General features: G+C 41.3%; 1 long non-coding RNA gene across 2 annotated transcripts; it reads right to left on the bottom strand.

The window, feature by feature from the left end:
* Nucleotides 1–9,113: 9,113 nt before the first annotated feature.
* LOC147030499 (uncharacterized) lies at nt 9,114–22,888 on the bottom strand. Of its 2 annotated transcripts, XR_015055786.1 has the most exons (4): nt 22,794–22,888; nt 13,421–13,671; nt 11,712–11,767; nt 9,114–9,241 (listed from the first exon to the last, which is right to left on the bottom strand). It is a non-coding gene; the product is annotated as an uncharacterized LOC147030499 (long non-coding RNA). The 2 variants fall into 2 exon arrangements; XR_015055787.1 differs by lacking the exons at nt 13,421–13,671; nt 22,794–22,888 and adding an exon at nt 12,994–13,121.
* Between the last annotated feature and the right edge of the window lie 1,568 nt (nt 22,889–24,456).

Genomic DNA, 24,456 nt, shown 5'->3' with positions numbered 1-24,456 from the left:
AAAATATAATTCCACCACAGTATCTGCTTTCCCACTATAAAAGGCAGTCAAACTAATGATCTCACACCCTTGATGTTTCCCAGAAAATCAGGCTACTTACATTATCTTTTCCCAATACACCCAGGAACATTTTTTTTTCTTTTGAGAAACCTTAAAAAAAAGAAGCAATGCAATGGCTTAAAGAAAATCAATCACAATAACTCTATTTTCACCCCCCCCCCAAAAAAACAAGTATATTTATATGAGGTCCCTTACAAGGACATTCGACGCAGGAGATCATTAGGCCCATTAAAGCCTGTGTTATTCCTACCAACCGAAAGGTGTTTCCCTGTGCACTATCCTTTTTAAATTGTGAGCATCAAGCAAGGAAGCAGCATGTACCATTTTAAAAGTCTTTGGTATGAGTCGGCCAGACTCCCAGACTCAGAAGGAATGCTCCAGCCATTACCACTACCAAGGCTGGTGAAAATTATGACAATGTCATGGTGAAAAGTATGACATTTTTAAGCTTTTTATCATTTTCAGCATGTTATAAATTTCAGCATCTAATAAATCAAGTATGTTGTAATAATTTTCACCATGGCATTAGTTTTTTTTAAACATCCAGAATATTGTCGGCCGAAATACTTTAAAACAAGATCGGCCTTGGATATGTTGGCTGAATGACAAAAATGATTTTCAGAAATCATTTTTGCATCTTATTAGCATGTACTGCACCTTGTTAGCCTTTAATAAGAGACGAAAAAGTATACAGGTAGATTTTGCACCTGTCCATCTGGACATGAAGGAAGTGGTTAAATGCAACGAAGTATGCTCAAGTGGTGTGTTTGCCATAACCAATGACTTAATTTTAACGAATCATCAATTCTCAACGATATCAATGAAAAATTAATGCGAATTGATCAAGGCGAATGACAAAATGGCAGCGTGCAGAAGTCAATGTGTGTGAACATTTCTATGATGCTCCGTGTGTGTCTCTTCAGAAACGAGGCCTCAGGCAATGAGAACGCAGCAATTATTTCCTAGCCTTGTCCATATGTCCACCTTCAAGCAACAGATTTGGTAACAGCTTGACATTATTAGCCTGATTTACTCAGATGTACTGAACCACAATGCTGCTATTATGGCTGCAGCAATGAAGGTGACCATGATCACCACAGAGGCAATCTGAATATGATAGCAAAGCGGAGGTGTCTGAAAGAAAGAGAATTGATCCGTGAACTATAACATAATATGAGTTCCATTACAAGAACCTTCAACATACTGGAGGAGGCCATTAGGCACATCAAAGCCTCCCCTATTATTACCAACCTGTGGTTGTTTGTCCGTACACTATCCTTTTTAAATGTTGAGCGTCAAGCAAGGAAGCAGCATATACCATTTATAAAGTCTTTGGTATGACTCGGCTGGTATTTCGAACTACCCAGACTCGGAGCAGATGCTCGAGCCATTACGCCACGGAGGCTGGTAAAAATAGAAATAATAACTATGATTGTAGTCATAATAGTCATTATAAAGGAGTAATAAACATTCCATAGCATTGTCAAGGATGGACCAAATAAATATTTGCTCTTTGTTAAGCAAATGTAGAATTGTAACAAGTAACGTAAAACATTATTGATAATATATTGATATATTTTGAGTCTGTCTCAAGATGTTTATTAAAACTTGTCTGATATATATATATATATATATATATATATATATATATATATATATATATATATATGTATATATATGTATATATATATATATATATATATATATGTATATATATGTATATATATATATATATATATATATATATATATATATATATATATATATATATATATATATATATATTTTAGCTCTCCCACAAGCCTCGACTATGTATGCTCAAAAAAAAAAACAATGTGTTCTGTTTAGTCTCACTGGTCCCAGTTTAATCTCAATCCTGCTGGGATTAGCTCGAGTTGAAGATCACTGTAGTAGACATGTCGGACCTCTAATCTTTGGTGAAAAGCTATAATCTTGACGTAGTTGTGCTCCTCTAGTTCTCACCATCTCCACATTATTTTATCTTAGCCATATGCTCATTAAAATTCAATCCATATGAGGGAAAATTTTTTGTATGAACAGTCCTATCATTGAAAGAGCTGGCAGGTTATCTTGAAGGTATGTGCACCTACCTTTGAGCTGTCCAGGCCAAGTTCCACTCTCAACCCGTGTATAAACTATCTATATGTAATGTGCGCTATACATCAGATGGATGTTAATCTGGAGGAACCATCTGCCAACAGGGTCATTGGTGGACATTAAAAATAACATGGTGTATTTTGTGAAGAGTAGGCCAGTTATCTCTGGCACCTAAACAAAAAAATTAATTGGTATACAATATCACATACAAATTAATTACTGATATAATATAATATAATATTATTGGTGCATTTCCCTTATGGCTTTCTTTTAATTTCCTGTTTCTTGTTTGTTTAATTATCTGCACTGTGTGTAATCGCTTGACTTGTTTTTTCTTTATTTGAAAGGAATTTCATCAGACTTAGTTGTTAGTTTATTTGCACTTATATTTCCTTATTAACTTAGGACCCGTCGGTAGCACAAAGGGCCGCAATCTTCAACATGATGTTACATCTATGGTGTAAGTCACATCAATTTTGACGCATTAGGTTTTAGTGTTGAAAAGGTTGTGTCATTTTGTGACCTTTCTTGTTTGTCCATTTGGTAGTGCTTTCTGGGGTTCCACCTGATTCAGTTGACCACCTCAATGAGATCCAATTGCAAGAATGGGGTGGAGCAGTTTTACCCTTGCAATTATTATGATTGTTAAATTTACCCCCATGTGGTGATCATCTTTTGAAAGTGAACAGGTGTACAGAGGAATGAGAGGGTACCAGACCTGATGCACAAAAATAAACTACATTATAAATGTAAGAACAATATCGAAGGGAAAAAAAAGTGCACACTTTAATCAGCAAGACATGATCATTTGGCAGTTATGTATCAATTCACAAACTATTGTATTGATGGAGCCCCATCTTTCTTCTTGGGCCACACAATGAATGAGAGAGAGAGAGAGAGAGAGAGAGAGAGAGAGAGAGAGAGAGAGAGAGAGAGAGAGAGAGAGAGAGAGAGAGAGAAAAAGGGAGAGAGAGAGAGAGAGAGAGAGACAGAGAGAGAGAGAGAGAGAGAGAGAGAGAGAGAGAGAGAGAGAGAGAGATAGATAGATAGATAGATAGATAGATGAGAAGTATTTGTCTCACAATTCATCTGGCTTGATGCAATGAGATACGTGGAGCTGTACTGGAGCTAGACAGCACTCAACAATATCGGAACTGCTGTATGAAACACAGCTGGCCCACACACTCATTTTCCACAAGTTTTTAACAAGGCAAATGCTCGAGGTGGAAGCCTTAAGCCTTATCAGTGCCCATCAACTGCTTCACAGTGAACTTGGGATATTTGGTTCGGACTAGCAACCAGCTTTTCTACCACCAGAGCATCAGTGACGCACGCCAAGCATTCTCCCTCTGCAGTGGGTCTCTCTGTCTCTTTCTATTTCTCTTTTTCTTTCTCTTTCTCTGTCATGGGCAACACAATCTTTATATTACCAGTTTCCCTTGCCAGATGTTGAATTACTCAATGATCACGTGTCATAATTGTTACATCCCATTTGGGTGGGGTCAAGTGTGTCACTTCCTTTCCACCTTTCTGGAATGCAGTGAGATCTAGATACACCCATGACTATTAATTAGCAAGCAGATACAATCTTAAGGTTTTAATCATGTTCAGGGTTCGTCCTGCCAAAGGCCATCCCTTGCTCGCTGGTACTGAACAATGGATTTACGTCGAGGTAATCACCAATGCCTCCGCTAAAATGTCAAGAATTACTTAGAAACGGACAACAGCATGAAGACAAAATAGCACATTAATTACTTTCGTATAAATGCACAACTTTACATGCGAGATGATAAAACAGGTTAACTTCTAAATTGCAGGACCTCCTAGTTCAATCCAAATGTCATATTTGAGGCAGATCCGAAAAATTGGGGGAGGAAGGATTATACCCCCTCCATGATGCACCTTTTTCAGGAAAAAAAATCATTATTTTCCTTTCTGGAACAATTATTTTATTATTTTAAATACTTATTAAAATAATTTTAATAAATAATTAAAACAATTATTTTAAAGTATATTTTTCGACAGGAATTTTGTCCAGAGGAGTTAGCTCTCGTTATACATCTGTGGTGTTAGAGATGCATTATTGGCAGCCCCCTGTCCTCCTCTCACTCAATTCTCCTTTTCCAAGTCCTGGATGTACCTTACTTTACATTAATTAGATGTGTTCAAACCAGCTCTAAGTGAGCACAGTGGAAGATTAGCAATCACCTAATTCAACCAGTTGTGCGCAAAGTAAGAATTTAATTTTGAAAGCATACTTCTTTAAGCTTCAAATTTTTGACAACTTTCTGACAGAAGCTGTGGTTGTATGCATCGTGGGATCGAGCAATATGAAGATTAGAGACACTTGGGAGAACTGTTATCCTTCACGAAGAGCAATGGTATGAATTGATAGGATTGCAGCTTTCCAGCTAATGTAACTGCATAATGATTGGACAAAAACTCATGCAAATCATCCTGTTTCCGATTAAATGACAGGAGAGTACCTATTGATTAAGCTTACAATGCTTTGACAGCATTAGATTAATAAGAATCAGTGCTGGGCTTTTGTGGATGGGAATCGATACAAAGGGCAGCGCCAATCCGAGAGTTCACTGCCAACACCCACGGAGGTCAACACAGGACAGGAGGGTAATTGTTTGGAGATAAAGCAAAATAAAACTGCCCACATCTTGTGGCTGGTAATCATGAACACAGCAAAGCAACCCTCGATGAGTTTCACACACTCAAAGTGTTTGTACAGTCTTCATTTACTTGGACTTTCGCTGTAATAATGTCTAATGTAATCTTATTCAATCTGGAGCTCACTGCTTGCAGAGAAGAATGGTACTACAGGTTAGGGATGAAAATCAGAGAGACAGAGAGAGAGAGAGAGAGATAGAGAGAGACAGACAGAGACAGACAGACAGAGACAGACAGAGACAGACAAGATGTGGTTTTTGAAAAGCTGCATGAGTGTGATTCTCGCAAGAGCAACATACACCAATAAACAGTATAACGACATCTAAAAAGTATGGACATGCTTCTGCTCCTCTCTGAACAATAGTTTGAGGCCCTCAATCTTAAACAAGGTGTTAGGACAGTCACCCTGGACCGATCTCATGCATTTAACACAGTCTGGCATCCTGTTTTGCTAGCCAGGCTCTCTGCCTGCAGCTGAGAAGACCATTTTAATTCCTGGATTTCTGATCTCTTCCACTCACACAGTCAATGTGCTGCCCTCGATGGAACTATCTCCTTCCCTTTCCAAGTGGAGGCTTGAGTTCTCCAAGGCAGTGTTTTTGGGCCCATTATTGTTTCTCATCTATCTGAATGACCTCTCCAATGCTCTCGAAACTCCCTCTTCCTTTTTTCAGATGACTCAACATTGTGCTGGACAGTAATCCTAATCCTCTGTTGGGCACACTGCAACTACATCTCTGTCTCTGTCTCTGGCTCTGGCTCTGTCTTTCTCTCTCTCTGGAAATGTATAGACTCTCATTAAATAAATGTATCATGTCCTTCAATCCTGGAAAATCCCAAAATCCCACAGAAAACTAAATTGTCTGGAATTATCATCAAATGAACCCACCTATTTATTTCCTTTGTGATCCACTGGACGAGGTTTGATCTCTAGAACTTGTTCACCTCACCATCAGCCATGACCTTTCATGGGCAGGCTATATTACAAAGTTAGCCTTCAAAGACAGCCACAGACTGAACATCCTCCATCAATCCAAATCTGTCCTTGGAAAATCAAAGTCTGCAATGCCTTTATCCATAGTTCAACAGAGTACTGCTCTCTGCTATGGGCTGGCACTCCAGCAGTACATCTGTCTCTGTGGAATCTAAAGCTCTCAAAATTATTCAATCTCCCTTGGTGAGGCCAAAGCACATGGTCTGGTGCTCTCACATTGTTGGCAGGTCGAGAACTTCTGTTTTCTATGATCTATTGTCCAACATTGCTCCCTCTTCTACTTTTGTCCTCTGACCCTCCCCAGCGATTGCAGGATGCACAATTTTTTTTCATTCAACCTCTTCTGGTTAAACTTCCAAAATCCTTGTTGACTACACACCCTAAACTCATTTATTCCTTCCTTCACCTATCTATGGAACCACGTCCCAGAGACTGTTCTGTTTCACTATTCCCTCCACAATTTCAAGCAAGCATTGCACTACCTTGTTGTCCCCAATTCTAACTCATGATCTTGATAACCCCCAATGACCTTTCCTAAATCAACCATTTTATAATGTGTTCGTTTCCTTTTCCTCCCCTCTTCCCCCTCCTCTTTCCTGTTTATTTATTCTCTTGATATTTGTTCCACTGTCAGTTCTACCTTGCTCTTCCATGAGCCTCGCTTCTGGAAATAATTAAAAAAAAGATATTTCCTTACTAATTGTAGAAATATTGAAAATAGAAAAACAGTCACGTCTTCCACTTTCTTTGTTGCCAAACAAAGATTGTGAAGGAGCTATAACACATCGTGGATAAGTACATTACAGAATGAAAGGAACCATTGAAAGAGGGGATGTGACACACACACCAGCAGTAAGCTTGAGGGACAAAATACAGAAACTTGGAAGAAGAAAAGACATTGGGAAGATTGAGAGCAAAGGTGGGGAGGGAGGGGGGGCACAGTCGGTGAATATAATGGATTACAGGTGCAAACTCTCAATCACAGAGGTAGAAGGGAAAATTAGGAAGAAGCAAAAATAAGACTTAAAAAAAACATGGAAACCTGGAAAGATGTGGGCTTAGAGTTTGAATGAGGGTAGAAAAGATCATGGGTATGGATGGTTGGGGGGTATCCTGATATGGTGGTGAACAGATGTGTTGAAGCTCTGGAGGTTAAAATAAGATTGAACAGACTGAGGAAGTTCGCTCCATAGATGTAACAAAAGAGGAGCAAATGAATGGAGGTAAGCAATGACACTGGATCCTGGGAGTTTTACCAGAAGTAGGCTACTGACAGACACTGTGTGCCCTGCTGAAATATGGGGGAAACAGCACAGAAAGGACAGAAGGTGCAATATGAGAAAGGAGGCTGAGAGACCACTGACCTGTCTGTGATGCAAAAGTAATAAGCTCAGAGACTCAGCTTAAAAGTGGGAGATACCAATGATTTTAAGGCTTTGGTTTCCATGGTGTCAAGATAAGCAAGATGTAAAGCAGAGGCACCAGCCCAAAGGGGAGATCAGTTCTCAATCAAGCCACAGATGAAGGCTTTGTCAGTAGATAAAATTCCATGTGCGCCAAGAAAATACTTTGCATGATGGAGGATGTCCAGTTGGTGGCTGGCTTTGGAGGCCAATGTAGACATATGGTTTACCCAACAGAGATCGTGGCTGGTGGTGAGGCCCAAATGTTTTAGTGAGTAAAGCTCTTCAAGAGGTTTGCTGAGGGAGAAGAGAGAAGTGCTCACAAGATGTTCTTTCAGAGAACTGAGTGAGAGGATGAGGTTGGTCAGGATTGAAATCCATATTCCAATTGTTGGACAAGTTTATGATTCTATCAAGTTCTCCAGACAGAGAACAGGCTGCTGCCTGCCTATCTGCAGGGTAACAGAAACAACTGTAGAGGGTGGAGTCATCAGTATAGAGATAAAGAGGATTTTTCAGAAAGTCACAAAGAACATTGATGAAGATTAGGCACAGGACTGGCCCTAATGCACTGGTTTGTGGCACTCCAGCCTTGAAAGGGAGAAGAGAACAGAAAAATTTCATTGAAAGCCAAATGTTGGCTTTGATAGGAAGTTAAGCCATACGAGAAGGAAGGCAGCCTTGGATACCATCGGCAGAGAGCTTGGAAAGCCTTCGATACAGTCTGTTGCCCTGCAAAGCATGGTGCTCGACTGTATCAAAAGCTCAACATAATCCAGAAAGATATCCTTCATTTCCTACCTGAGATTGAGGGTCACAATCCATTGTTGGGAGAGCAGGAGAACCATGTCCAGGTTAGAGTGATTGGTGTGAATCTGAACAAATGGTCTCAGATCAGGCCAGTGGAGAAAAGGAAGGCTTTGATATCAACTGCGATGATGGATTCCATGTCTTTGCTGATGATTTGAAGTAAACAAATAGGTTAATAGTTTTTTGTGGCCTGTTGGAGAAGGGCAGTTTGGAGAAATGCGGATGCCACTTCCTCATCGTCATCCATGCTCTCGCCATCCAAACTCCACTTCGCGCTGTGCCACACCAACCAGCATAACCACAGTTGTGCTAACAACCACTATTGTGCTGAAGCAGGACCAGTTTGTGTCTGCATAAGTCCTCACCTGTTTTGCTCCCCTTTGGTGTTTGAGTCTGCTATTTTGGTGCCATAGCAGTTATTTCATGCCATTGTACATCAGATTTCATGTTCCTTCATCCCCTTTTCTTGTGTCTATTGATTACCTGATCTGTTCTGGATTTATTGATCATCCTGCGCTTCTAACCATTGATATTGATAACCCATATGTTTTTTTAAAATGAACATTTTAATCATATGAAACATTTTCCCACCTTGCTGCCTTCCGTACACGATCGACTACCAAATTCGGTTTATCTATCGGGTGATCCTTGGGGTTTTGTAAACAGTATTTCTGAATGACGTATAGTAAATTTTAACATCGTTTCAACATTTATGGAGGTCTTTAGACCTCAAGCCCAGATGGTCCATGCCCCAAAAGACCCTCTGACACATCAATATGTACATACTGGATAAAGTAGACCACCAAATATATCGCAGAACACCCAAACTCAAAATGAATCCTCCTAAATAGCAATGTACATTTTTTTTTAATTTCACTTCAAAGAAGCATAAGTGGCATAGATTTAATGAATACCATTTAATGAGCACAAAATAATGCACACACTTGCCTAATGTATATATGTTTTTGCCCACTTTGTTTAAAACTGTAATGCTCAACAGTGATAGTCATTATGAAGAAGTCATCATATTAATTGACCCAAAATAATACCTTATCTTCAAAGTGTGTATATTACTTGCCAGTGGAGCAATGTTCCTGTCTTTAGTCTTTCCTTATGTCACGTGACTGGAGGACGTTAAGTACAGCCATTCCAACTGTTTTCTATGGCTCTTGCTCTGCAGATGCAAAGCAGTGAATGTGGAAACATGCATTTTGACATTTGTGCATTGTTGTGCAATATATTTCATCGTGGGGACATTCCAATTAAACCAACTGTGCATTATTTTTCTTGTGATGTTGAAGAGGTATTATTGTGACATTGCTGTACTGCACTACCGGATTTGCTACACAAAACCATACTGCAATGTACTTCTGTTAGGAAATGGTTCAAGGGCAATGACAATAAAAATCTGGGGTGGTCATTCTGGAGCTTGACTTAAATTGGAGTTACTCAAATTTGGCCACATTACAATGCTGTTTTGGGGGCATAGTCAACAGAGCCCAATCCACAGCTAAACCTGGACTTTTTAAATTGAGGAATGGTGTAAATCACACCAAAAATAAAACTGGAAGGAGCAGAGATTATTAATTTTTCATACAATGTTCAAGTACATTTTATGTGATTTAAAAAAAATTCTCACTATTACTTTCACATTTTATCATCAATACTGTTCAATTTTGTTTTACCTTGAATTAACTGAACTTTTTTTAGTCCTTGGACTACTTGTTCTGTATATTTTGGAATTAAACCGAAACTTTATTTGACATATCGTATATATATATATATATATATATATATATATATATATATATATATATATATATATATATATATATATATATATATATATATTCTTTTCTTTCAACTACCTTGTAGTTTGACTCTAATTAGTCATTAAATATGAATATTAAAAATTCGACTCTTCACTGAATTATGGTTTCAATTAAGTTCCTAGATAATGATAATAAAACATCTTACATTATTTTTGAAAAATAAGTTAAATTCAGCTTGTCAAATGAAAGCATTGTTGTCAGTTAAGATGTAGCCAATTAATTATTGGTCATGCAATATCTTATTGGTGCTTTAAAGGGTTACATGTAAACACTCAAAAATTGTAAGATTGTGAAAAATATAACTTGTTAAACATGCTTCATGGTCAAGTTAAAATATAAATGCACGAGAAAAGGGAAAGGGTAATTAAAAAATACTTTCATAAGATAAGGGGAAGGCAGGAGAAAAGGTTGGCTTCAGGCACACATCATGGACTTATTTCCACTTCTACTTGGCTTTTCACTCTGAGGAAGGAAAACCTATTGGTATGTGCTATTTAAGGTCAAGCCAAAATGTTAGGAATGGCCAATTCAACTGCCCACTCTCACTCTCTTCCTGCACAATTCATGGATGACATGATTCAGCATTCTTTCAGTACAAAGTACTCAAAGCACAAAAATAAGCACTTTTCGGTTGTTTCATTCATTTTAATGCATCAAGCTATTGTTTTAAAATTCGTGATATTCTAGTTTTTTGTGCTTTGGGGGAGTGTATTGTTAGGGGATCCAGAGATTTGTATAACTTAAAACAATGTTCTTGATAATTGTGGCAACAAGCTGTGCAAGTGAGCAGTTTGAAATCTGAGAATTGAGATCGGTTTTCTAACTTTTTTTTATTTCATTGTGAAAACCTGAAAAGCATTTTGAAATTTTAACTGAGCAGGTTCTTCCAATTGTCTTTCTCAGTGATAACCATCTTGGTAGTGTTTAAGACTATAATAAAGTGTTGCTATTAAATACAGTATGTGCTCAGATTAGATCAGAATCATTTTCTCTGTAAAGGCTGGAATGTAAATTTATCTGACAAACTATTAAATAGTGTTGAACATTGGCTATTTCAGCTGAACTATGACTGACTACAAAACCCCCTCCAAAACTTTTTTTCTTTGATATACAGCTTCCCATATAAAAGTTCTTTGAAGTCTTTATACTGATAATAATGTAGACATGATTAGGTTTTCAGTATAAATTTTGAGGCCAAAGAGTATTTCCATCTTGAAAACATAGTGAAGGCTTTTCCAAAAATACGACTGTGGAATGCCTTGCTGGGAGAAGCTCTGGAATATATCAGACAGGTCATTCATGTTAATCCCAAGATACTAACAGAGCTCAGTTATTTTAATGTCTGATGTTGCACTTATTAAGGAACTGTTTACATTTTGGATGTCTAAGTCATTTGGTTTGCAATTCCTGTTTTATTGCAAACTCTTACACAAACACAGTAGTAAGTACTAAATATATATCTCATCATACATTACATGAAACGCTGATCAAGTTATTATTCTTTCAGGTCACAACGTTTATCAAAGACTTGAATGTGTACATTAGAACATGTTACTTCCAGTGCATTTTTATATTGGTATAGTATTGCAATAATTTATCCAATTAATAATTTGTCCAATAATAATTATCTCATATTGACAATGTGATGCAGCCACCAATCTGGACGTTTATTTAAAACTTAATAAAGTAAAAACAAATACTTGATGATTTGGAAGGTGGGAATCACCATGGCGAAGTTATATCATCTAAATATATTCCTCAAGAAATCCCCCCCATATAAAAGCAGTTATATCTTCTTTATCAGCTGCTTACAGAGATCCAGCTTCTGGAAGTTCTCATCCTCACCATCAGCTCCATCTTATCTTCGGCTGCGTACATAGACAAGTTAGTCTCCAAAGACATATGTCACTTTGGCATTCTGTTGTGATATATCTGCATTCTCAGCTCATTACTGTGTTCAAAGTTTTCATGTGCAATGAATTTGGGTAAAGTTGTGTCCGAGCGGCAAGAAAACTGGATTGGCATACCAGACATTGTGGGTTTAAATCCACCTGAAGGCAGTCATGTGAAAGATTTGGATTGATTTCTTCTGGAAATTGAGCTCATCTCGAGAAAAATGACCATGGTGGTTTTAGATTGTCAATATATTTTAAAATACAGTTCTCATTCACAACTTTCAAATCGGGTGTAGTCTACCTCCCATCTGCTGTGGCCTCCATGTAATGGCATCCAATATTAATGCCCTCACTGCAAGTTTGGATGGCATTAAAATCCTATACAGTATATATAACAAAAAGCATTGAAGGCCACATTGCTCTACCTGAAAAAATAATGCATTTCACCACTCTTGAATGAGGTAGAATTGCTGAAACCGATTTAGTGTCCGATGATACTGTTGAGACCAAACTCTTCAAGATAAGTGTAATTTGAGAAGCCAAGGATAAAGGCTTGCTGATCTTATACCCAAAATAGGTTGGCAAGCCATCAAGATGTGTTTCCTGTTCATATTGGTGCTCAATTGTGCATCAGTATCAAATGCAATAATTAGCATATATTTTTCTCATTCAACTCCCAACTTTGAATCTCTACACACTTCTATCGAGTTCAGCTGTTGCTTTTTCCTATGCGTTTTAAAGATGGCTTCTCACTTCTACTTGTTGGAAAACCCCTCGACTGTCCGTGAATTACTTTTACTCTCCATAGCCTGAGCTGGATAGTCTTTTTATTGTTTTCACGCAATCTTCCCATATGTATCTGTCAGTCTGTGACCTCTTCTGTAGACCATGATCACTGTCTACAAAACACATCCAAAAGAGTTGTTGGATTGATTCTGAGTGTACACATAACAAACATGTGCTGTTTGTGTTTGTGCCTTTTAGCAGAGGTACAGCTCAGGTTTTTTACAAATAATTCTGAGTAATCCTCCACCCTGGAATCAGCTATATGTGGAAATCTAGTATGAGGAAATGGAAATTGGACTAAACAATACCTGCATCACATTGCATACATATATCTATTTCCAAAGTCTCTCAATTCAAAGTTTTACAACAAATGATTTATAGCAGGGCTGGCAGGATGGCAGAGAAGTATGCACTTGCCTCGAAGCTGTCAAGCCTGGGTTCGAATGGCCAAATTCCAAATTTCTGCCCCGACTTCTTAGGTTGGAATGACGACCCGATCAGTATTGTAGCATGTAACTGCTTCGCCGGTAGCACCAACGCTTTGCATAGGGCATGGTACATGATGATGATGCTGATAATTTATAGCAAGCCATTGTAAATGGATACAAATGAGTCAACCACTATAATTTAGTCAAACAGGATGGCAGCATTCTCTTTATGACAGATACGAGTGAACTCATTATCACACCGCAGTGTACATGCACGCGGTTAGGGTTCGAACTATTAAATAAACACATATCCTGCATAACTTCTTCAAAATAAGTATTTATTTGAAATAAAATTATGTTTATTAAAACTCTTGTATGCTGAATAATTTCATTGGAATAGAGTGAGACTCACGGAATAGGTGGACGATAAAAGGTGGAAAGTTAATGGATGGTGCAAGTGGGTCGATTCATCATTGTGTGTGCAATCCCTCGGATAGACGATGAACTGAGCATTTCATCTGCCAGTATTAGTTGATGGACTTCAAAGATCCCACAATGTCCTTCACGAAGGGTAGGTGAGCTGGTGGTTATGCCTGGACGGGGTTTGTCTCCGGACATGTCCGAGCAGTGTTTGTCTCTGGACAGCTTGGCTCCGGAGGCGTCCTGGCGGTAAATATGTGTCAACGGGAGTTTGTCTCCAGACCGTGGTTATATTATGAGCAGTAGAAAATGGATTTCAGATATAATTGTGTTTTCATACACAATCTTTCAGACATAGATTTCAGACATAATCTTCAATGTTATTCCATGCAGAATCATTTTGATGAAACAGTATAAATCGTAATTAATGCTCCACTGCATATCTGCCTTTCCTTCCTCTAACCTTCCACTATATTTCCTTCCCCCACCCCTCCTCACTCCCCTCCCTCCTCTCTCCTTTCCCCTCCACCTCTTCACTCTCTCCCCCACCCTCCTTTACTATTACTATCAGCGAAGCGATGGGTGGTATTTGATTGATATATATATATATATATATATATATATATATATATATATATATATATATATATATATATATATATATATATATATATATATTTCCACTTGATTATTTATATATTTCACGGATGAAGTGAAATATATATACACACACACAGTGACGATAGAAAGTCTACATCCCATTTAATTTTTTTTTACCTTTTGTGGCCTTATAGCTTGGAATTAAATTGCATTAAATCAGACTTTTCCCACCTTTATTCACTTATTGTAACTCACAACTTCAAAGTGAAAAAAATATTCCACAAATTTCAGAAAATAAATTAAAAATACAAAACTAAAATATCATGGTTGGTTAAGTGTCCACCCTCTTGAGTGAAGAATTAGGTGAAGCACCTTTGACAGCAATTACAGCTGTGAGTCTGTTGGGATAAGTCTCTACCAACTTTGCACACCTTGATTGGGCAATATTTTCCTATTCTTCTGCACAAAACTGCTCAAGCTCAGTCAAGTTGCATGGGGAGTGTTGATGGATAACAATCTTCAAGTCATGCCACAGATTTTTGATTGGATTTAGGTCGTGGCTCTGACTGGGCCATTCAAGGACATTTACCTTTTTGTTCCTTAGCCACTCCAGTGAAGCTTTGGCTATGTGTTTTAGGTCGTTGTCATGCTGAAAGGTGAACTTCTATCCCGACTTTAGCTTTCTTGCAGATGGCAGCAGGTTTTCCTCTTGGATTTTTCTGTATTTTGCTCCATCCATTTTCCCTACTATCCCTGCTGATGAGAAACATCCCCATAACATGATGCTGCCACCACCATGCTTCACAGTTGGGATGGTATTCTTTGAGCGATGTGCTGTGTTGGATTAGTGCCAAACATAACATTTTACATTTGAGCCAAAAAGTTCCTTCTTGGTTTCGTCAGACCTTGGAAACGCTTGGAAATTGTCACATGTACACTGTGACCAGTCTTTGCCATAAAAGCATGTAGCTCTTTCAAAGTTGCCATTGGCCACTTGGTGGCCTCTCTGATCAGTTTCCTCCTTGCTTGGTCATTCAGTTTGGAGGGACGACCTTATCTAGTCAGCGTCTTGGTGGTACGATACACCTTTAACTTCTTAATGATTGCTTTGATCATGCTCCAAGGGATATTCAAGGCCTTTGAAATATTTTTTTTATACCAATTCCCTGATCTGTGCTTTTCTGCAAATTTATCCCAGAGAGCTTTTGAAAGCTCCTTGGTGCTTATGGTTGAGTCTGTTGTGAAATGCACTCCCCAGCAGATGAAACTTACACAAACAGCTGATTTTATTCTGAAATAATCGGAATCACTACAATTTAACACAGGTGGAGAGCAATTAACTTGGTGTGTGATTTTGAAGGTGATTGGTTACAACTGAGCTAATTTACAATTGCTGTCTTAAGGGGGGTAGACACTTATCCAACCAAGATATTGTTACGGTTGTGGGGGTGGATGGAGGAATTTAATGGGAAAATTAGGATTGAGTGGAGTTATTTGGTCCGTGGATGTGTAGAAGACATCTTGATGTAATTAAGTCAGGAGACTGTGAGCTTAAGTTTTACCTGCCACCACATGGGGGGGGGGGGGTGGTGTGGTGTTAATTAGAAAGGGGATTAAGAATAAGTTCCCCAAATATGTGATTGCCTCCGTGTAACCTATTCCTTCGTTTTTGCACTTACAAGTGAGCCAAGCGTGCTGAGCAAGCATAAGCTCCGCCTCCAAAGGTGGCGTCGAGCGAAGTCATGCCCCCGAGGTTGATGATTGATGGGCGCGATGGCAGACAGAGAGATGTGAAGGAACGCACGACGTCGGTGTGAGGAGGGCAGTTGTAGTTGTGGTAGAAACGTGGTGTGGATGGAGAATCTCGCTTTGTTCTTCTCTTGGCACGACAAAATGGCTTTCCTTTGATGCATGAAAAGACGGCATGATTCTCATATTCATGCCGAGGTGCTTTTGTTCACATGGTGAAGTGAGACGCTGGCAATCGACTCTTGGCTGGTCATACGAGACGGGACTCGGAGCTTCGTTCATGTCAAACAGCGGGTCAGTGAGGACAATTGATGAACGAAGCAGCTGTTGGCTAGGTGTGGGTACCTCTCTCACCTGCCATGGCACCTCAGCAAAAGCTTTCTGCGACTCATTGGGACTGACTCAATCGGTCAACTTCCCGACCCGGATCTCAACCAATGGTACTCCATCTCTTCTGGATCTGATTTTGACAAATTTCCCTGACAATATCTGCTGCTCTTCCTTCGCTCCAATTGGTTCTTCTGATCACGTCCTTGTTAAAGTGGACATCTCTCTGGCTGTTATCAGAGAACCACCTCACCGCCGTCGAGTCTGGCATTTCACTCAAGCCGACTGGCAGGGTCTCCGAGCAGCCATCAAACTTACAGACTGGTCTCCTATCACTACTTTCTCAAACATCAACTCATCCTGGGAATTCTTTCAAAGAAACTTTCTCTCCCTCATGCACATATTTATCCCCTCTCGTGTTCAGTTGTCTTACCCTTCCTCCCGCCCTTGGTTTACTGAAGCTTGTGGCGAGGCAGTTGTCCTGAAACAACTTGCCTTTGCCTCATGGAAAGCAAACCCAACTGAGGGCAATCTCAGTTCTTTCCACAAAGCTCGGAACAAGTGTGTATCTACCCTCAGGAGAGCCATAAAACAACATCTTTCTCATCTCAAGTCTGAACTCTCAAACCTCTCTCCCTCCTTAAAATCCTGGTGGCATTTAATCAAATCTGTTTCTGGTGTATGTTCCCCCTCCATCCCCTCCCTTACCTCAAATGGCCGCACTGCTGATTCCACACGTGATTAAGCTGAATGTCTAAACTCGGTGTTTGCAGCTAAATCTTGTGTCCTAAACCCATCACTATCTCTACCCACTTTACCCAGTCGCACCCAACTGTCCCTGGACTCTGTATCCTTTTCTCCTGACAAGGTGGAGAGCTTGCTTTCAAACCTCGAGTCAGATTCTGCAACCGGTCCAGACGGCATCAGCCCACGTGTCCTCAAAGCCTGCTCTTCTGCTCTTGCTCACCCTCTCTCTGTTCTATTAACCCTCTCATTTGCCCAAGGTCATCTGCCATCTGCTTGGAAATCTGCTAACGTCACTGCCCTGCATAAAAAGGTGCAAAAACAGATCCCTATAACTACAGACCAATCAGCCTTCTCCCAATCATCAGCAAGGTGATGGAATCCATCATCACCTCAGATATGAAATCCTTCCTCTTCTCCAATGGCTTGATTTCCAATCATCAATTTGGTTTCAGACCAGGTCACTCTACCCTGGATATGCTGCTTCTGCTCTCCCATCAATGGATGGAGGTCCTCAATGCCAGACAGGAAATCCGAGCCGTATCCCTGGACATATCACGTGCTTTTGACACAGTCTGGCACCCTGCCCTACTCACCAAACTCTCTTCCCATGGTATTCAAGGCCATCTCCACTCATGGCTCGCAGACTTCCTCTCCTGTCGCAGTCAACGTGTGGCCCTAAATGGAGTTCTTTCATCCCCTCTTCCTGTGCAGGCTGGAGTTCCTCAAGGTAGCATTCTGGGCCCTGTTCTTTTTCTGGTTTTCATCAATGATCTCTCGGACTCTCTGGAAAATCCTCTATTTCTCTTTGCCGACGACTCCACCCTCTGCCGTACCATCTGTCATCCCTCAGACCGGCAAGCAGCAGCTTCTTCACTCACTGCAGATCTGGATAAAATCACAAACTGGTCCAACACGTGGAACATGTCTTTCAATCCAGACAAATCTCACACTCTCACTATGTCTCTTCGAAAGGACCGTTTACAAACCCCCCCCATCCACTTTCTCAACAATCCTCTGGAAGAAGTCTTTTCTTTCAAGCTTCTAGGTCTCACTATCTGCCATGACCTTTCCTGGGAAAGTCACATTTCCAACCTCGCCTCAAAAGCCAGTCGCCGACTGGGAATCCTCCGTCGTGCTAAGTCCTTCCTCGGCCCTCTTGAGCTCCTGACCACTTACAAAGCTTTTGTCCGTAGCCTGATGGAGTACTGCTCTCCCCTCTGGGCTGGTGCTCCTGTCTCCCACCTTTCTCGGCTTCACGCTGTCGAAACCAGGGCATTTAAGATCATCGGCATCTCCCGCAATGAAGCTGAGTCTTTGGGCCTCTCACTCAATCACCGCAGGTTGGTCGGTGGTCTTTCTGTCTTCTACCGACTCCTCTCCAGCCTTGCCCCCCTGCTCTCTCTGCGATTTGTCCCCACCACATTTCCACAGGGCGCTCAAGGTCCGCCAACAACCCCCTTCTGGTAAAACTACCAAAATCACGAATCACTGCTCATCTTCACTCTTTCATTCCTCTTTTTTCCCGCCTTTGGAATAAACTTCCTCACTCTATTCTTTCCCATTCTTCCCTCCAGGCTTTCAAAACAGCTGTTCACCACCACCTCTTATCTTCCCCCATCCAAATCCTCGATCTTTTCTACCCCCGATAATCCACCCAACCCCACTTCCTTCATTTCTCCTACTTTCCTTCCTGAAAGTCCCTGAAATGTCCATCTTCTCTTCGCCATGTTCTCCGTCCCATCCCATCCCTCTCCCTTCCACAGTTCACCTAATGTGTCTGTTCCCCACTGTTTTGTCCCTTCCACTCCCGCCCCTCTTGTCTCATGCCTCCTTGCTGTGAGTTGTGTGTTGGCTCTCATATGAGCCTCGACCAAGGTATACAAAAAAAAATAAAAATAAAAATAAAACCTGCATTGGGTCTCTGAGCCTTGGTGTTGAATACCACTCACGAATTTCCTGACGTACATTTGTTCCGCTGCGAGAGAGCGACTTTGCGCCATTTTGCACACATCTACATGTGCAAATCAAAGCGCCTCGATTCCACGTTCCGCAAAGATCATCTTTGGACAAAGCTAAGTGCCAGAATAAAGGAGGGATTCTCTTTTGTTTTGTTTCCCCTTTGACTGTATTTAAGTCTTTGTGTAGAGGCGCCTCAAATTTTGGATTTATTTACTTCACGTTATGATCATTACCTTTTGAATTATTGTGCCTTGTAAATATTTTTAGATTTTTATTAAATTCCGCAGTTATTTTAAGTTGCTATGTCTGTGTATTTGTTGTGGGGTTCAAGTATAAATCCCCCTGTGCTGTGCTTCCCCGTGCCTCCGTCCCTCCGCCATTGCGCTCCATCCCTCCTGCGTATGTTATCATCTCCGAGGATCAATGTGTCTGCTTCCTAATAAGGAAAAAACACTCGACCATCTGGGCTGGTGTTAACCGCCCATCGCCACAAATTGGGTTGGGGGGGGGAGGGGGATTAACCTGGACTGCCAGCTCCCCGACAATATTCTCGTTTTGTTTTTTTAAATTAATTTTCTGAAATTTGTAGAATTTGTTTTTCACTTGGAAGTTGTGGGTTACAATGTGCAAATAAAGGTGGAAAAGTCTGATGTAATGAAATTTAATTCCAGACTATAAGGCAACAAAAGGTGAATATTTTGAAAGGGGTTGTAAACTTTCGATAGGCAATGCATATATGAAACGGCCAAGATCGATGATGATTAAGGGAAAGCCCGGGGGGGGGGGGTTGCAGCGGGACTTTGTAACCACCCAACACAATGCAGTACATTTCTCTATGTGCAAAATTGATTTGGCAAACTCTTGGTTTCGGGTCTCATTGTCGTTGTCACTTGACAGTTGTAATTCCACGGGGTTTCCGCAAATCTCACGGGATTGTGAGTTGGACATGTGACCGTGACTGGCAATTTTAAAATCTCTATTTAGTGCCGAAGCCTCTGTAGCTATGTAATAGGTAATATTGAATGATCCCCGACCCCATTCCTTAGTGGATGGAGGGAAGTGCTTGAGGCCCCCACAAAAAATAAACCGGGCAATGCTGGGTACCCTGCTTGTATGTTATAAAATAATGAAAATATATCGTTGTCCAAGGCACTGTTGCAACGTCGCTTTGTTTCATAAATAATTTCAAAATATCTGCAATAATTCTTGAAAATCCTTATGATGATACAAATATCATGAGATACCATTTGAATAAGCCAAAATAAATATCTTCATCACAATTTCGCAAATTTACTCACGTGAACTCACCATAATTGCCACACTTGTGAGAGTGAACTAATTTGATCAACGCTGTGCACACTCTCTTTGCAAAATCAATAGTTAAGCAAAATTGGCAAAACAGAAGAGATAAAGGCAGATAATGCACTCAATGAAGGAAGCCAAGTGTAGAAATGTGATGAAGTGAAATATTTGAGCTTAAAGCTTTGTCATATCATTCAGAAATATAACAACCGGATTTGTGAGGTTTATAAAAATCTATGCTAGTTCTCACATAACTAAATTGTTGTGCTATTGATAATGAGAAAGGCTAGAATTATTACATTAGTAACACAGAACCTTAAAGGAGTGAAATGAAGGTTACTGTTCCATAGTTGAGACAAAAAAGATGATGTTAAGAGGCATATGTATGGACTGTGGAGCTTGTTGCCCTGGAAATTGCTGCAACAGCAACATTTCATTCCATCGCTGGAATTACTTCTGCGCAGTAAACAGATACATGGCTTAGCAAGCATGTTGAAAAGCCTGTACTGAAGAGAAAAATCTAGCTTAGGTTTCAATTGGATTGGAACGCTCCACCAAATGTACCCGAGAATCAGCGTGCGGCTGCAAATTCAATTTCACTGCTTTCGCATAATGGGAGAAAACGGGACACAGAACACCTGAAATCCAATAGCATGTTAAAAAGAGCAAAATAAAGTGGGAAACTAGAGGGAAAACGTTTCTCTAGGCGAACGGCATATGGATGTTGCTTTTTCTGCCTTTAACCCACGCATAAACATTTGAACGATGCAACGCAGCTTCACATTTGCTTTTTGTGGTGACTGCAAGATTGTGACTTTTTTACATTCTAACACAAATGCTTTTCCATCAAAAATTTGTGTAAATTTTGTTGCCTTGAGATGAGTGACAAAATAATTCAGTGACTATGTTATCAATGTAGATTTCATCAATATTTTTGCTCTGTCTGTTAAGTTTCTGTGTCTGTGTATTTGTCGTGGGATTTGAGTATAAACCCCCCTGTGCTGTAACTCCCGTGCCTCCGTCCCTCTGCCACTGTGCCCCCACCCCTCCCGCGTGAGTTAAAATCGCTGAGGATCAATAACAGAATATTATCAATGTAGATATTAATGCATTGATAATATTCAGATCTTCAAGACTTTGCAAGGACTAATGAGAGAGCTCAGCTGGTCTAATGCTCAGCTCTGAACAATGTGTTTCAGAGTGCAGTTTCCTTCAAAAGCCGATAAAACAATCAGGTATTATGGCTCTGGTGGTGTAGTAAGGCCTAGGTCACATTTGCTCTACGGTGAGGATACGGCGGCCGTACGCCCTCTGAATTGACAGACGTGCGGCGGCCGCAGAGAAACTGAGGTGGCCTCAGGGAGGCCCTATGCCGTTTGGCTATATTTTACAGGCCATAGGGGCGCCGTGGAATTATAGCACGGAGTTATAACTTTTTTTCATTTCTACGTTCACTGTAGCAATTCGATAAGCCAAGCTATGACGTAGATGTGTTCCACGTCGACCGTACGTAGGGCGTACGGTGGGCTTGCGTTATTCGTGCGGCTGCCGTAAGCTCTTCTCAATGAAAAATGAATTTTCCCAACCCCCAAAAAATTACGGCGGCCGCACTATTTCCACGGTCGCCGTATGCTGGCCTTGCAGTCTGTGTGACTACCTGCGGGAAACGCAGGGTCGATGCACGGTTCCCCTACGCCCGCCGTGCACCGATGTACAGCCTCCGTGGCAGTCTGTGTCGACCGTACGTCCACCGTGCGCTACCGCTAGAGATCGGAGTATAGGTGTTTGCCTATACAGTGGTGCCCCCAGAATCCCAATTTAATTCGTTCCAGGAGGCTGTTCGGATTGCAAAAAGTTCGGATTCCAAAAATATTTTCCCAATAAGAAATAATGGAGTGAATTAATCCGTTCGTGGACCCAAAGAAAACCCACTTTCAAGACACTTTAAACTGAAATTACCCATGTTTAAGGTAAAATAAGATGAGTAAATGACCTTCGGTGGCGGTGTATTGTATGTAAACTGGTACAATCACCACATCCAAAGGTCCACACAGGCTCGTTCTCCGGCCTGGGTTCCGATCGCTTGCGCACTCTGGGAGAGCGCTGCCCCCAGGGCAGCTCATCAAACATGATGCCCGCAGAACCACAATCACTTTCATCAAACGCATCGGGCTGACGTAATCATGGATATTCCAAATTACAACTGGTTTTGCTGTGAAATTCCATCCTTGCCCGACGGTCCGTCACACCACGTGATCGGTTTGCTTTTTTTGTTATTAATTAAAACACAAGATGATTAAAAAAACAAACATCACAAATGAAGGTGAAAACACGAGGTCAGGCCGAAGTCACATTTGGCTCGGCGGCCGGAGGGTCTACAAAATGTACGGGCACTCGCAATTATAAAGCGGCCGCAGTATTTCCACGGTAATACAATGTAGCAGTCACATATGTTTTTATTTTTCGGGGAGCTGCACGGCATATTTATAAATTGTGGAGACTGAAAACGTGGGGTGCCATACGGTCATTGATTTGATGTCGCACGGTGACCTTAGGGCGTTCCTGCAGCGGCCATAGAATTTTCAAGGCAGACACAAGGTGCCCACAAGGTGACCGCAGGGGGACCCTCAGCCGAACGTGCGGCCAGATGGACGGCAATGAATGGGTTATTTTTTTTTTACCAGTTCTTTTGTTTCGGCTTGTCGAATTTCTACGGCGAACGTAGAAATGAAAAAAAAGTTATAACTCCGCGTTATAATTCCACGGCGACCTTCCGACCTGTAAAATATAGCCATACGGCGTGGGACCACCTCAGTTTCTCTGCAGCCGCCGCACGTTTCTGTCAATTCAGAGGGCGTACGCCCCCGTATCTTCACCGTAGAGCAAATGTGACTGAGGCCTAAAGTATCGATCGACACACGAGAGATGCTTTCACGAGGACTTCCACCGACGAACTGAATGAACAAAGCGCGAAGATTCCGTTCGAACAGGTGGGGGATGTAACGATATTGATCTTTAACTGTCATTGTCATGAGCGGCATGGCCGCCCAAGCCTTCTTGCATTGCGCATGCGCAGCTGGTGTTGTTTGTGTGTCATGGCCGCTTTTGGAATAAACGTGTTTCACGTCTGCTGAATCAGAATCGGTGGTCATCGGCGTTATCTGTGAATGAATGATTACGGAAACATGGTGGCAGCGAGGTAAGCACCAGAGCACGCCTACTGATGACTTGATCATCGCCGACACGCACCCACTGATGTGTATTTTGAGCTGTTTGTTGCGACATGTCCGTGGCCCGGGTATCGACAATGGGAGTGTCCCCACCGCCGTTTTTAGACACCATCAGTGCTCCACTGGAGGACTGGAAAACCTGGAAGCAACAGTGGGAAAACTACGCGATTGTTGCAAAGTTATCCAGTGAACCACCGGAATACAGGATGGCAATGTTTTTGCATTCCATCGGCCCGTCCACGCTCAAGACCTACAACGGCGTGACCTTCGAACCGGAAACCGATGACCATGCCGCCGAGGATCCAAAAGATCTTGACACGCTCATCAGGAAATTTGACAATCACTTTATAGGTGAGGTCAATGAAACTTTTGAAAGATACCATTTTAACGGAAGAGACCAGAGACCTGATGAGAACATTTATGATTATTTGACTACCCTGAGAACCTTGGAAAAGACGTGCAACTTTGGCGAGCTACATGACAGTCTCTTTCGAGATAGAATCGTGATAGGCATAATTGACCAGAGCACCAGAAAGCGACTTTTGGAGCGAGACCTCTCACTGAAAAAGTGCATATCCATTTGCAAGAGTATGGAGGCATCTCGCAGCCGTCTCAAAGAGTTCGGAGCCACAGGTGCCGAGGAACAAACCGTGCACCGGGTCCAGCAGCGAGACAAAGGAAAAGGCAGACACTGTCATCAGAAAGCTCAAGGCCCACTTCGCTCGCTATGGAACTCCAGAGGTGGTTGGCAGTGACAATGGGCCTCAGTTTGAGTCAACTGAGTTTGCTGCTTTCGCCAAAGAATGGGACTTTGAGCATCGGCCCACCAGTCCTGGGAACAGCCAGGCCAACGGCAAGGTTGAGTCAGCTGTCAAGACAGCCAAGCGTCTCCTGAGACGTGCCAAGAAAGCTGGCAGCGACCCATATTTGGCTATACTTGACCACCGCAACACGCCAACCGAAGGGATTGACAGCAGCCCTGCCCAGCGCATGATGAATAGAAGGACACGCACCTTCCTCCCGATGGCAGGAACTCTGTTGCAGCCACGTACTGTTGACAGAGCAGCGAAAAAGTTGCGTCTGCATCGGCGACAGAAGAGGCAGGCCGCGTTCT

The sequence above is a fragment of the Eptatretus burgeri genome, chromosome 3, assembly GCF_056783735.1.
Source record: "Eptatretus burgeri isolate ZD-2024b chromosome 3, Ebu_testis_v1, whole genome shotgun sequence".
Lineage (NCBI taxonomy): Eukaryota > Metazoa > Chordata > Myxini > Myxiniformes > Myxinidae > Eptatretus > Eptatretus burgeri.
The sequence above is the reverse complement of the archived record's forward strand: the minus strand, read 5'-3'. Positions and strand labels throughout refer to the sequence as shown.